Source organism: Lolium rigidum, chromosome 1, assembly GCF_022539505.1.
Source record: "Lolium rigidum isolate FL_2022 chromosome 1, APGP_CSIRO_Lrig_0.1, whole genome shotgun sequence".
NCBI classification, from domain to species: domain Eukaryota; kingdom Viridiplantae; phylum Streptophyta; class Magnoliopsida; order Poales; family Poaceae; genus Lolium; species Lolium rigidum.
Window position 1 is genome coordinate 269669294 of NC_061508.1, and position 14780 is coordinate 269684073.

General features: G+C 48.2%; 1 pseudogene; it reads left to right on the forward strand.

The window, feature by feature from the left end:
- The first annotated feature begins 7462 nt into the window (after positions 1-7462).
- On the forward strand, positions 7463-10852 carry LOC124658826 (annotated as a pseudogene).
- Positions 10853-14780: the final 3928 nt, after the last annotated feature.

A 14780-nucleotide genomic window follows, 5' to 3' on the forward strand; every position in this document is an offset into this window, starting at 1 on the left:
AAAGTTACAACACACGTAGTCCCATACTAGACAGAGCAAGGACAAAAGTCCTGATACATTTGCACAGAACACCCCGAGAAGAGATACATTACAACTACCTCCTCGAAGATGCCTTTGCAGATTGCCAACTGCCATCGATCTCCGCCACCGCGATAGCACCGCCGGTGACAAGAGGGACAACAAACCTTCATACCCAGGTCCGAACAAGCACCATCACGGACAAAGCCGCTTTATAAGCTGATGAACTTGTCTGCCGCAAACGACAGAACCTTCTCCGATGTGGCTCGTCAGCTGGGGAGCATCCCCATGCTCGTCGAACTCCAGAACCATCATCTTCATCCGATCATATCGCAGAAGAGCACTGGATCTGCTTGCCACCATGCACCGAACCAACCATGCTCAGGCCGTCGCCATCCTACTCCAAAGACATGACAACCTCCGGCCCACTGCATCCTAAACAAATCTCGTAGTCTCCTAGACGGCGCTGGAGCGCACGCCGTCGAGACGATGAAGCCGGAGAACACAATTCCAAGATGGGGTCGCCGCCGCTGCTACCATATCCGGAAAAACTAACCTTGCCGATCCGAACGACCAGCGAAGAACACGTGATGCCGACTCCTTTACACCGCCGCGAGCAGCCTTGTCGAGATGGGGGCGTGGACACCTTATTCGCCGGAACGACGACGCTGCCTCCATTAAAACGCCACCACCACACAAACTAGGCACTAACCTATCTACAAGCCGTAGCCTAGCACCGGGGTCCTCCACTCCTTCCGTTGCCGGAACGGCAGTCGGAGGAGGGAAGAACCCACAGGCTGGCCGGCGGTGGATGGAGGGATCTGGTAACCGCCTTCTCCTACGACGGGAGAGAAGAGTGGCTGCCACATCAACATTTTTGTGGTACCAATGTGCATGACACTAGTTATGATACTAGCACTATGGCTAGCCTTAGAAATAGTATCATATGCATGACACTATCTTATAATACTGCCTGAAAATAAGTACCCCCTACCCTCACTAATGTATGTAAGATCTTTTAGACTAGTCACAATTTTTTGTCAAAGTCAAACTTTGTTAAGTTTGATCAAATATATAGCAAAATTTATCAACTTCTACAATACCAAATCAATGCTATTATAATCATCATGACTTATATTTTATAATATAAACATTTTTAATTGTGGATGTCGATATTTTCTTCTATATACTAACTCAAATTTTACTCCCTCCGTTCCTTTCTATAGTGCCTATAGATTTTTGGCATTTGTTTCACAATATAAGGCTGTCGCTTGGCTTTTTTTAGTTACCCCTCCACCGGTCAACTTCCACACGACATGCATGAAAAAAAAATCCATACAAAATAAGAAACAATTAATTGAGATTCCTAATGCATGGCCCTAAGGATTGCTTAGATTTAGGAAGCAATATTTTTCTTTCCTTAATTAAACCTGGTTGCACATATATGGAGAGTCAACCAGACAGATTTGTGAGATTTATTATGGTAAGTTAGGAAGTTATTGATTTCCCTAATTTTAGTATGATCTCAAATCATTCAGCCGGGGGTCTTGTGTAAAAAAATACGCTTGGACTAATTTCTGTGCCAAAAATCTATAGGCACTATAGAAAGAAACGGAGGGAGTATAATATTTTGATTTTGGCTAAGAATTATATGTAACATATTTTAAAACAGGAAAATATATACTAATGTACCTACATACATGCGAATCTAACAAATTCAATTCACTAGCACGGAGCCAGGGACTTGTGCCAAATGACAACTAGCATGTCAGCTCTACACATCATTCGATCTGACTACCTAGCTACCGTTGTCATGAGAGGATAACTTTTGTTTCTGATCCAAACAAAGTGGAGAGGATTTGTTCTAGGGAAGAAATAAACAAAAGAAGACGAAATGTACTCTATTGTTCATAATAAGCGTACATTTTTCTTTTGTCATTAGTTAAAACTTTTAATATTTGTCCTCTATTTTATAAAAGTAGTAAAATATAATATTAAATCAGTATATCACGAAACTACAAATCATAACGAATCGAATGATACCTAATGAGTGTCCTAAATGTTACCATGTTTTCCTAGAAATTTGTTAGTTCTTTAATTTAAAATAAAAGCTAGAAGTATACTTATTTTTTAGCGGACCAATACAGTACAATTTGGGCAATTATTCAGCAGCAAGATATGAGCACAGAATTGAAGGAGCCAGGTCCATCTATCCAGTAATTCACGAGGCATGGCCTACAGCTGATTATAGTGGGGAGTAACTTACGCTAGTAACATGGCAGTAACTTATACTCCATCTGGCCCAAAATATGTTCCATATAAAATTTGGTCAAAGTCAAAATTTGTAAAGTTTACTTATCTATATATTAATAAAAATATACATGTATAACAAATAATAATATTTTCAGAATTGTTATGAAATATATTTTCATATTATGTGCACATCATAAAATAGGCAGGAGGGAGTATATATGGTTTCATGCATTGTGTTATTTATTATGTTTTTGTCTTGAGGCGTGTAATGCTATAATAACATAGCGTAGTACCTCCATCTCAAAACTTAAGGCTTATTATTTTTCAAAAAATCAAACCAAGAAAATTTTGACTAAACTTTTAGAAAAATCTGCCAACAAGTATGATATTTTGTAGATATCATATGAAAATATATTTCATTATCTATCTAATGATATTGGATTTGTATTTCACATGTTAATAATATTTGGTAAAAAATTAATCAAACTTGACATGGTTTCTGAAAATAACGTAAGCCTTAAGATATACTAGGATTGAGGTAGTAGCTAGTTACGTGCCACTTTACTCTTTTTCTTTGTTTATTGTCATGACATGCCATTAAAGTATCTTGAAGTATGTGATATTACTCCCTCCGTTTCAGTTTATTAGATCTACACGTATCCCTAGATCATTAATTTAAGCAACTTAACATATGATATATATTACAAAAAATATATATCATTAGAAACTTTAGATTTTATATATAATTTTTATGTTATACTACCTCCGATTCAAGGAATAAGGCGTCCTCGTTTTACGTGTTTTTTGTTTGACCAAGAATTACTTCAAATACATAAAGATTGTTCGTATGAAATTAGCATCATTAGAAAGTACTTTTCAATACGAATCTTACGATACTAATTACATATAATATAATTAAAATTTTATTGCTCATTTTTTATTGTCAAAGTTCGTCTTGGGATACGTGTGCGCCTTATTTCTTGGGACGGAGGTAGTATTATTTAGATCAAATTAACGATCAGGTACACGTGCATGCTTAGTAAACTGAGATATACATATAATATAATATTATGTGCACATCATAAAATAGATCAATTTGTTTCCTACCGTACTACTTATATTAGGCCATTATAAATAGTCTACAAATGCCCACACATTTCCAATGACAAACGTGAGCTGTTGCTTTCGAAATTCAATGCAAGTAAAGCGTATATCGCACTCACCTGGACTATCCGTGGGGATCGCTCACTGGCGCTCCAATTTTGATCTCCGTTCGATTGACAGATCGACAGATCGTCCCTCGCTGTTCATGCAGTTGTTTTCTTCAGACAACATCTGCGACCTATCTCATCGATTAATTTAGAGAGTATGCTGTCACAAAAGTCAAAGTACCCGGTGTACCAACGAAGCTATGTTGTTTGTCTGGCGATGCCTCGTAACTTGTTTGATTGGAGCATCTGCAGCGGGGCCATGACCGAAAATGCATGTGGGCTCTCCTTCAGCGGGCGACCTAAAGTGACCGGACCGTCCGCGGCGACGCAAACCTGGCTTATTGGATCAACTTTGCATCTCCGTAGACGCTCCGCGGTCGCGCTGAGTGTCCGCTGAAAATGACATAGTACCCGCGAGTCAGTGGCAGGGAGGCCGATAACATTCCCGCCAGTTGCCATTCCCGGCATGAAAAATCAAAGTAGACCGGCGCGAGCAGTCCAGAAGCGATGGACGTCCTCGCCGCCGCAGCCACCATCATGGATGCCGAGGTAACCCTCGCACCCGCCGCGGCCCCACACTCCCCTGTAGCCACGACCATAGCCACCATGGAGGATGCAGCTCCGGCGGAAGTAGAGCGGGCCGCCACCGGCGGCCGGGACGCAAAGCCGAAGGCGGCAAAGAAGGTGCTGTCCAAGGAGGAGAAATGCGTCGAGGCCGCGAAGCGTCGCGGCCAGCGCAAGAGCCTGAAGGAGAGGAATGCAGCGGCCGCCGGCCAGCAGGCGTGGCAGATGCAGGTGAAAGCCGGCGTCGCGCAAGTAGGCCTCCATCCGAGCTTAGCGGAGGCCTACATGCTCGTCAAGCGAGAGTGGATCGCCGGCGTCACTCCTCCGGCCTCGTCGGTGAGCTCGGTAAGTTCACAGCTGTGTCCTGGAACTCCTGCTCCCTTGCAGGGCTACCCGTCGTCGCGGTTCGCCTCCGGCGTGGCGTCGGTGTAGTTCAATGGGTCGCCGGTTCCCGACCTCAACCGGACGCCTAGAAGCGGTGACTCCTGTCCGGGCGCCACACACAAGACGCACCAGCTGCCGGAGGAGAGAATGTCGGAGCCCCGCATCCTATTTGACGAAATGGCAGCGACTGCCCCGACGATGGACGACCCGGTATGTGAGCACTCTCAATGTGTGCGACTGCCCTGTATCATGCGTCTGACGTCCGGTCATTCGTAGGCCTATTGGACGGACCGGAATGAGACAGACATCCAGGACATGATCTTCGGCGGCGGCTTCGTTGGCGACGACGGGGACGGGACATGCCCGGAAGATGAGTGGGCACCGACGCAAGATGCGGAGGACATCGAGTGCGCACGGCTGTTCACCACCTAGCCCACGCAGCCAACACCCGTGCGTGTCGACGACTTTGAGGACGTGCCAACACAGCCTGTCCACACCACGAACAGTGCTACGAAGAAGAAGGGGGAGAGCCACAGGACACAAGTATTCATCGACGACGAGGACAAGTGTTTGTGCGACGCGTGGCTGGCAACAAGCCATGACTGCATCAATGGCGCCCAACAAAAGGGCAAGGTGTACTAGGCTAAGGTCATGAAGGAGTACAACGAGACGAAGATGCACCCACCCTACCACATCCCAAGCCCTCGCACGGAAGAGTCACTCGGAAAAAGATGGAACTACATCAAACAAGAGACAAGAAAGTTCTGCTCGGTCGTCGAACATTGCATCAACAACCCCGTTAGCGGCGCTGGCGTCATATCAGTGGTAAACAAGAGACAACCATGATCATCCTATTCTATGTACATCATTAGCGGCTTTGGCGTGATTGCAGGTATCCCGGGCCTTGGAGAGATTCAGGGCAGTGCATAAGAAGGGCTACCATATGATCCATTGCTGGAACAGGCTCAAGGACGCGCAAAAGTGGAGGACAAGCTTTGCGGCCTATGATGAAGCTGTGAAGAATGGGACAGCGGTCAACCTCGATGGCGAAGACGACGATCATGGCCGTCAAGCACTTCCACCTCATCCCCGCGGCCACAAGGCTACCAAGGCCGATCTAACCCAGGAGGCACAGGCCATTGCGTTCACCCAGAGCCTGGAGAAGATGATGGCCGACAATCAAGCCGTCTTGGCTGCTACGGACGAGAAGAGGCGTCTGGAAAAAGAGGCCGCAGCTGCCATCTTCCTCAACCTCACGAAAGAGGTCATTGAGGTCCAGAAGGCAGACGCCAAGGCCAAATTGCGTGACGCTGAGGCTAGGAGGATGGATGCCGAGGCCAAGACCCGTGCAGAGGACACAAGGATCATGCTAGCCGACTTGAGCAGCGTCAACGACGACACCAGGGCCTGGTTCATGAAGAGGCGCGCCGAAATCCGCGCGCGAGACGCCGGATCACCCGCATGCGCTCAACACCTTGGCCTCCTTTTGGACTTTTTATGCTGTTCAGACCTTGTTGTGCCCCTTTTGGACTCCACTTTGCATCATACCATGCGCAAAGTGTGATGAACTTATTTCAGACCTCAATTTGACGTAATTTGAGGCTTCTAATTCGTGCAAATTAGAGCTAATTTGCTCTTTTCTGAATTTTCCGAAACTAAACTGGCCCGTGTCGGAAATGTGTCGACCCGCTGGAGTCACCCTCAATACAAACAGGCGTACGACCATTTCAGCATCCGCCCGACGACGCAAACGGACACCAGCGAACAATTTAAACGTTTGAAATGTGTCGCCCGAAGATGCCCTTAGACTCACTCTTACGTTCTGTCGGACTGAATGCTCTGTGCCACTCTGTTTACTTTTCAGTGCATGCATGTGCATGCATGGGCAAAAGCAGTGCCCTCTGGATGCATGCGATAGCTCGTGATCCGGCGATTTGCACAAAAATAACCTAAAAGTGAAAGAAAAGCACAGACTGACCCTCCGGCGAAACTATTTCACCCATCTAACCCTTTTGTGTGGCGCCCCACGCATCGGCGCCACACATGCCGGTGTGGCGCCCCTCTGCCGGCGCCACACATCCGGCCGACGTGGCGCCCTCGACGCTGAGCTGGTCCGCCGATCCGACGTGGCAGCATGTGTGGCGCCCCTCCCAACGGCGCCACACATGCCCTTACAATTGCCCAAAACATACTGTGAGACAATTCGTCCGGGACTTAGCCGTTTTTGCGAGGCTCTGTGTGTGGCGCCGATGCCACGGGCGCCACACATGCTAGTGTGGCGCCGATGCCACGGGCGCCACACATCCACTTAAGTGTGGCGCCCGCGCCCGCCCCCAGCCCGACCCTCTCTTTCTCTTCTTTCTCTCCTCTCTTTCTCTCCTCCAACCGCCGCCGCCGGCCGCCTGTCCGCCGCCCCCACCAAATCCTCCACGGATTGGACAGATCTGGCCGGCCAAATCCATCCCCATACAATCCTCAAGGTATTCCCCTTCGTTCCCCTTCGATTCATCCAAGATTTGCTCCGGTTTAATTCGTTCCATTCAATTCATCCTAGATTGGAAATTTTGGTTGTGTTTGAACCATAGATTTGTATGCATGTGTTTGAACCATAGATTTCAACCATAGATTTGTTGGAACCATAGATTGTATGCATGTGTTTGAACCATAGATGTTAAATTTTGTTAGATTGTATGCATTGTATCCAAAGATGTTTGAAATGGCTATGGTGTTCTATCCCTAGATATGAATGTATGTGTGTATGGAACCTTATGTATGTATGTGGTGAAAGGAAAAATTGGAGCTTAGCAAATGCATTCTATTATCTTACATATGTCTATTATGTATGTATGTATGTGGCGAAATTCATATGTGTGATGTATTTGGATATGAACTCTCATGTATATGTGATGTATAGGTGATTCGAAAGTTAGATATATTCTCATGTATGTGTTGCTCATTTTTGTTAGTGGAATGACTCATAACATGGTTGTGTAAACATGTAGGATGGTGTGGCTTCGGATGAAGAGTACGACAGGGAGCACCGGGCTGTTCATATGACGGAGAGGGGAACGGATCTTCACCCTTTGAAGATTCGTTACCATGGCACAGATGGATATACCGTATGACGAGAGGTACACGGAGTTCATCCAGCCTACCGGTCTTATGCCGTTCATATCCCTTGTAAGCCGTGGGGGCCGAACATGAACGCCGCGGCACTCACCGCTCTTGTCGACCAGTGGAGGCCGGAGACGCACACCTTCCACTTGAGGGCCGGCGAGATGGCCCCTACTCTCCAGGATGTTTCCATGATCCTTGGACTACCTATTCAGGGCGACCCACTGTGTATGAACACAGCTTCTGATGGGTGGCGCGGACAGATGGAGGACCTTATTGGCAGGGCTCCTCCGGCGCCAGCAAATCCAAAGGAGAGAGTTCCCGCCGGCGCGTCTTTCTCTTGGATCAAGACTAACTTTGCACAATGCCCGGAAGGGGCCGACGAGGACACTCGGAGGACGTACGCCCGCGTGTACTTATGGTACATGATTTCGAAGACTCTCTTTCCTGACAGTGGGGGGAAGCTGGCCCATTGGTGTTGGCTGAAGGCGCTTACTGTGTTGGACAACCGGTGGAGTTGGGGAACAGCGGCACTTGCCTACCTCTACCGGCAGGTGATGACTTGTTCTATGTACTATTTTCCTATAGTAGTGTGCTAGACAAAGTAGTAACCAAATGTGTTATGTACGCAGTTGGACGAAGCTTGTCGCAGGACTGGGAGCGGCGGTATTGGTGGATGCTTGCTCCTACTTTCCGTATGGAGCTGGGACCGCATATCAGTTGGGCGGCCTAGGGTACTCAACGAGAGGCCATGGCCTCATTACCCGAACAACCCTGATCGGGAGCCCACTTGGGCATACCTTTGGGACAGTGTCTCGGAGATGACAAGCGATCCAATGGTCATATACAGGCAGTACACTGCGGAGTTGGACACTCTTACCGCTGAGCAGGTAACCGATCACTCTTTTGCAATCCTAGTTTTCATTGATTCTACTGGCATGTTCTAAATTCTGAAATATTTGTATGGTGCAGGTGGAATGGGAGCCATATGGTACCTACTACCGTATTGGCGCGGGGATGGCTGACCTCAACCGCAAGTGCACGGAGGAGGCCCTGTTCGGCGGATGCGCTGCCCACTCATATGCATGTGGCTTGTTGAACACCACCAGCCGCACAAAGTGATGAGACAAGTTTGGGCTGTATCGGGAGTGCCCACCTCAGTGGCAAGACACGGACAAGGCGCTTCATAGGTAAACTTCTGGAATCAGGCGACGGAAGATTCCTGATAGAAGAGGTAGAATCTAACTTCTTGATTCTTGCAGGCTTGATAGGCAGCGGCAGAGGAAGATCACAAATTGGCCAGTCCACCATAGCGGCCACATCGCAGCGTTCCAACACTGTTTGGAAGCGACACGGACTGCTGGCCCTCTGGAGATTGTGCCTCACGACTTGGCCGCTTTCAACAACTACCTCCAATGGTTCCATGAAAACACGCGTATCGAGTTAGTGAAGCGCGCGTATGCTGACTACATCTTGGATGACCCCATCGAGTTCGATGAGGTTGCGCAAAGCCGAGCACGACACCTATGCTCGCAGAGGGAGATCGACTTCTATTGCTTCCGAGCTGAACTTCGTGGTAATGGATTCTCTCACTAAATAGTACATCATCTAGATTGCCATGTGCTCGCTTAAATTGTGTATGCTATGTTTGTCACAGCGGTCGGAGATCCAAAAAACAGCTGACGAGTGCGAGATTATGTGGGACCAGAGCCACAGAGATGAAAAGCCTGTCGGACCGTTGCGGCATTTCATTAAGGTATGATCACCAACTTTGAATGTACGCAATTATGTTATGGTGGCTTTGTAACCGTGAGTTCCATGACGCAGAACACTGCACGAAAGATGCGGCGGTTAGCGAACTTGCTAGGTTGCCGCGAAGGCGAAATCCCTACATCCTCCTCTTCTGAAGAACCGCAGGTATGGACTATTTTGTTGCTTGTCAAACATGTTCTTACTAATTTCAACTTTTGTAATCTCATGTGTTCATGTTTGTGAAGATTCCTCCTGACGACGACTTGATTGTGAGTCAAAGCATACCTCCAAAGCATACCTCCAAGCAAGCCCCACGGTCAGCTTACCAGTTGAAGCCAAGGGGCAATGCTCCAAAACGGTACACTCCGGAAGATTATGTCAACCGAGGAAAGAAGGTTTTCATTGAGGAGGATGAGGGGCCGGTGCGGAGATCATCTTTGTCGAGGATGAGGAACGACGAGCCGTTCTCTTCAGAGGAGGAGGAGCAGGAGGAGCAGGAGGAGCAGCAGGAGCAGCAGCAACAAGAGCCACGGCATCGGACGAAGAGGATGGCCGTCCGGAAGCAGCCAGTGAGGACGACACGTCGAGGACGACACTAGGATGTGCTCCGTGTTGTTGTGAACTATATCTTCATAAGTATCGAATTGTGAACCCTATGTCATTTCGAACAATGTTTGTAATACTACTTGTTGTTTCAATTTACTTGCTACGATGTAGACTACATCTTCTGAGATTGCTACTTGTTGTGTATGTTCTGAGATTGGTACTTGCTGTGTCCAATGAAAACTGTTGGAGTTTGGTAGGATTTTTCAAGTTTTTAACACAAGTCAGTGGGTGGCGCCCTTCACAGTGGCGCCACACTACACTATGTGGCGCCCACGGCATCGGCGCCACACATGCCAACTTATATCCAATATTGGGTCGAAAACATCCAGGGGCTCCGGACGATAAGTCCTTAGCCGTTTTGGCGATGCTCTTTGTGTGGCGCCCGTGGCGTCGGCGCCACACATGCTAGTGTGGCGCCGGTGGCATCGGCGCCACACATGGAGCCTCGCAAAAACGGCTAAGTCCCAGACGAATTGTCTCACAGTATGTTTTGGGCAATTGTAAGGGCATGTGTGGCGCCGTTGGGAGGGGCGCCACACATGCTGCCACGTCGGATCGGCGGACCAGCTCAGCGTCGAGGGCGCCACGTCGGCTGGGTGTGTGGCGCCGGCAGGAGGGGCGCCACACTGGCATGTGTGGCGCCGATGCGTGGGGCGCCACACAAAAGGGTTAGATGAGTGAAATAGTCTCGCCGGAAGGTCAGTCTGTGCTTTTCTTTCACTTTTGGGTTATTTTTGTGCAAATCGCCTCGTGATCCATGAGAACTGCCGAGCTATACAAGTGTTGCACATGCATCGACATAAGTACATCCGTGTAGGAGTGGTACTCTGACAGAATAAAAACATGATATCTTTCGCTAATCAACATCCGTTTTGCCTCCGCAGACCGGAAATGCCTCGTACCCTGCTTTAGCGGGACAACGCAAAATAACCAGGTGTTACGCCGAGTGACGGGTGAAACTTGCGTAGAACCCGCGTGTCAGTAGCAGGGAGACCGATAACAATCCCGCTAGTGGCTATTTTCCGCGCGGAAAATCAAACTAGACCGGCGCAAGCACTCCAGACCATAGGGATGGACATCCTCGGCGCCGCAGCCATCATGGATTCCGAGGGAACCCTCGCAGCCGCCGCCGCCCCAAACTCCCCCATAGCCACCACCATAACCCCAATGGAGGCCGCATCTCCGGCGGAAGCAAAGCGTGCCGCTACCGGCGGCCGAGACGCTAAGCCGAAGGCGGCAAAGAAGGTGTTGTTCAAGGAGGAGAAAGACGCCGAGTCCATGAAGCGTCGCTGTCGGCGCAAGAATCTGAAGGAGAGGAATGCAGTGGCCGCTGCCATGGAGGCCACCTAGCAGATGGTGTGGCAGATTCAGCTGAAAGCCGGCGCGGCGCAAGTAGGCCTCCATACGAGCCTAGCGGAGGCCATGCTCCTCGTCAAGCGAGAGGGGATCGTCGGCGTCGCTCCCCCGGCCTCGTCGGTGAGCTCGGTAAGTTCCCAGCTGCGTCCTGGAACGCTTGCTCCCTTGCAGGTTGATACGTCACAAACGTATCTATAATTTTTGATGTTCCATGCTTGTTTTACACCAATTACTATATGTTTTAAGAGACTAACCTATTAATAGTTGCAAAAGTGCACAAGTTCTTGGTTTCAACTTTATTGTGCAGGAAATAGGCAAATATGGAAGGAAATAGCTCATTATGGTGAAATCTGGAATTTCCCGGAATCTGTCTCTGCTGAACACTTTTCAAAGATCACTTCGAAACTCCATCAAAACGACGTCCAATGGAAAAGTCTAAGCTACAAAGTTGTAGAGAATTTCAAACCGAATAATTTGGACATCTTATTCGTCCAGAACGGACAACGGATGCATCCGGCAGAGCAGAATTACTGCGGAGGTTCGTGCAGTCTCGGGACTCCGAAAGTTGGTGACGTATTTGACACAAACTCTTTCCATACCTGGATATTTCAGACCAGCCACGAGTTGTGAGGCTCATGAAGGATAGAGGGGAGTCCTAGGAAGGTTCTAGAGGTGCCCACCGTCTTATGAGAGCATAGTTGTCATTCTTAGTTCTATGTGCATGGTCCCAAAATTATTATTGATTGAATCATGAATGTGTTATTAATTGTTCTTAAATTATTTGTATCTAGTCATCCTTTGAACTTTGAAGGTGCATGTCACCTAAAAAAATATTCTTTTTATCACTTACCTACTCGAGAACGAGCAGGAGTTAAGCTTGGGGATGTTGATATGTCGCAAACGTATCTATAATTTTTGATGTTCCATGCTTGTTTTACACCAATTACTATATGTTTTAAGGGACTAATCTATTAATAGTTGCAAAAGTGTATAAGTTCTTGGTTTCAACTTTGTTGTGCAGGAAATAGGCAAATATGGAAGGAAATAGCTCATTATGGTAAAATCAGGAAATATCCCGGAATTTGTCCCTGCTGAACACTTTTCAAAGATCGCTTCTAAACTCCATAAAAACGACGTCCAATGGAAAAGTCGTAAACTATAAAGTTGTAGAGAATTTAAAACCGAACAATTTGGACGTCTTATTCGTCCAGAACGGACAGCGGATGCATCCGGCAGAGCAGAATTACTGCGGAGGTTCGTGCAGTCTCGGGACTCCGAAAGTTGGTGACGTATTTGACACAAACTCTTTCCATACCTGGATATTTCGGCCCAGCCACGAGTTGTGAGGCTCATGAAGGACAGAGGGGAGTCCTAGGAAGGTTCTAGAGGTGCCCAAGAGCCCTTGGATCAAAGGGGCATCCATCCCATGGCCTAGATTGCATCTCCAACACTATATATTGATGGGAAACCCTATTTTTGGAGGCCCCCAAGCATTGTCACGAAAATCCTCAGCCAAGGAGGGGGAAACACTCATCTACACCAGCACCAACTCAAGGAAGAAGAAGGCTAAGGGGCGGCGCTCTCCCATGATGCCGGCGGCGGGGAAGGAGTCCCCCGCGCCGCCGTCGGCGCCGCCCACGCCTCCGCCTCCCGACGCTCCTCGCTGAGCCCTCCAACATCTTCACCGCCATCTCCATCACCAACTCCTCATTGTATGCAGTGGTCCATCCTCTCACAAACCTCTGTACCGCCCTATATAAACATGGTGTTTGATGCTATAAGTTATAATCCTACGATCTATGTCATGTTGCCATAGTTTATTTGTTCTTTGATTGATTGGTTGTTTCTCTTTGGTTCATTAGAGTTGTATGTTGATATGTTACCGTCCTTGGTGTCCATTATATTTGTGCGCGCATGGATCAAGCACCATAGGGTTGGTAGTACTTGTATACTAGAAGGGGGGAGTTCTGCCGGAGTGACAGAAACCTAAGGATGCGAACCAGATAGTTGCATGTATGGGAGTAAGAGGACCATTTACTTAAGGCTATGGTTGGGGAAACCTTAATGCTTTCTAGTATTTACGGATGTTTGCTAGCAAGCCAATCATATAGTATTTAGCCTCTCCTACATAGAAAGCTGCATCGAAGACATTGAACCCAAGATCTTCACTAATTGATCTTGGACAAAGCCACCACTATTACCACCGCCTTTCCACACTCATGGTACTGTTAGTTTAGTTTGTTTTATTGCTGCAGCACTAACATTTATTCCGTGTATTTTATTGTTCTGCAAAGTCACCTCTCATACCCGTTATCGCTCTAGTTTTATTTCCTAGATATTGCAAACGCTTAGTGTGCGTAGAGTTGTATCAGTGGTTGATAGAACTTTAGAGAATGTTTATCCTACCTTTAGCTCCTCGTTGGGTTCGACACTCCTGCTTATCGAAAAGGCTACACACGATCCCCTATACTTGTGGGACATCACAGGTCCATGCGGCGTCTCGCCGGTGCAGTTCAACGGGGCGCCGGTTCCCAACCTGAACCGGACACCGAGAAGCGGTGACTCGTGACCGAGTGCGGCACAGAAGACTCGTCAGATCCCGGAGGAGAGCATGCCGGTGCTCCGCAGCCTATTTGACGAAATGGCACTATCTGCCCCGACGATGGACGACCCGGTATGCAAGCTCTCTCACTGCGTGGGTCTGCCGTGTGTCATGCATCCGACATCCGGTGATTCATAGGCCTATTGGAAGGGACGCAATGAGAGCCACATCGAGGCCATGATCTACGGCGGCGACTTCGTTGGAGACGGCGGCGCCGGGACAGGGTCGCATGATTAGTGGCCACAGACGCAGGATGAGGTGGACATCGGTGGCGCACAGCTGTTCTCTAGCTAGCCCATGAGGAAACAACCGTCTGCGTCGATGACTATGAGGACGCGCCAACAGGCATGTCCTCACCACGGATGGTGGTACCAAGAAGAAGGGGAGAGCCACAGGATCCGCGGCTTCAACGACTACGAGGACAAGTGTTTGTGCGAGGCATGGCTGTCGACGTGCCATGACTGCATTAATGGCGCGCATCAAAAGGGCAAGGTGTACTAGGCTAAGGTGGTGCAGAAGTACCATGAGAGAAAGCGTCCCGCGCCCTACGAGATGAAAAGCCCTCGCACGGAAGAGTCCATCAGAAAAAGATGGAGATACATCAAACAAGAGACAAGCAAGTTCTGCTCCGCTGTCGAACATGTTGTGAACAACCCCATGAGCGGCGTGATACGTCCAATTTGCATCACTATTTTATATCATAATTTGCTGTTATTCATTGATATATTTCATATTGGGACACAATACTTATGTTATTTCATCTATTTTGCATGTTTCACGATTATTTGGAGATCGAGCACCGGAGCCGGGATTCTGCTGGAAAAGCACCGTCGAGATGCGATATTTCGGAAGATCAACTGTGGAAGGAAGTTTTACGAGAAAATCCTATTTTTCCGGATGACGGAGGAAGCCGGAAGGGG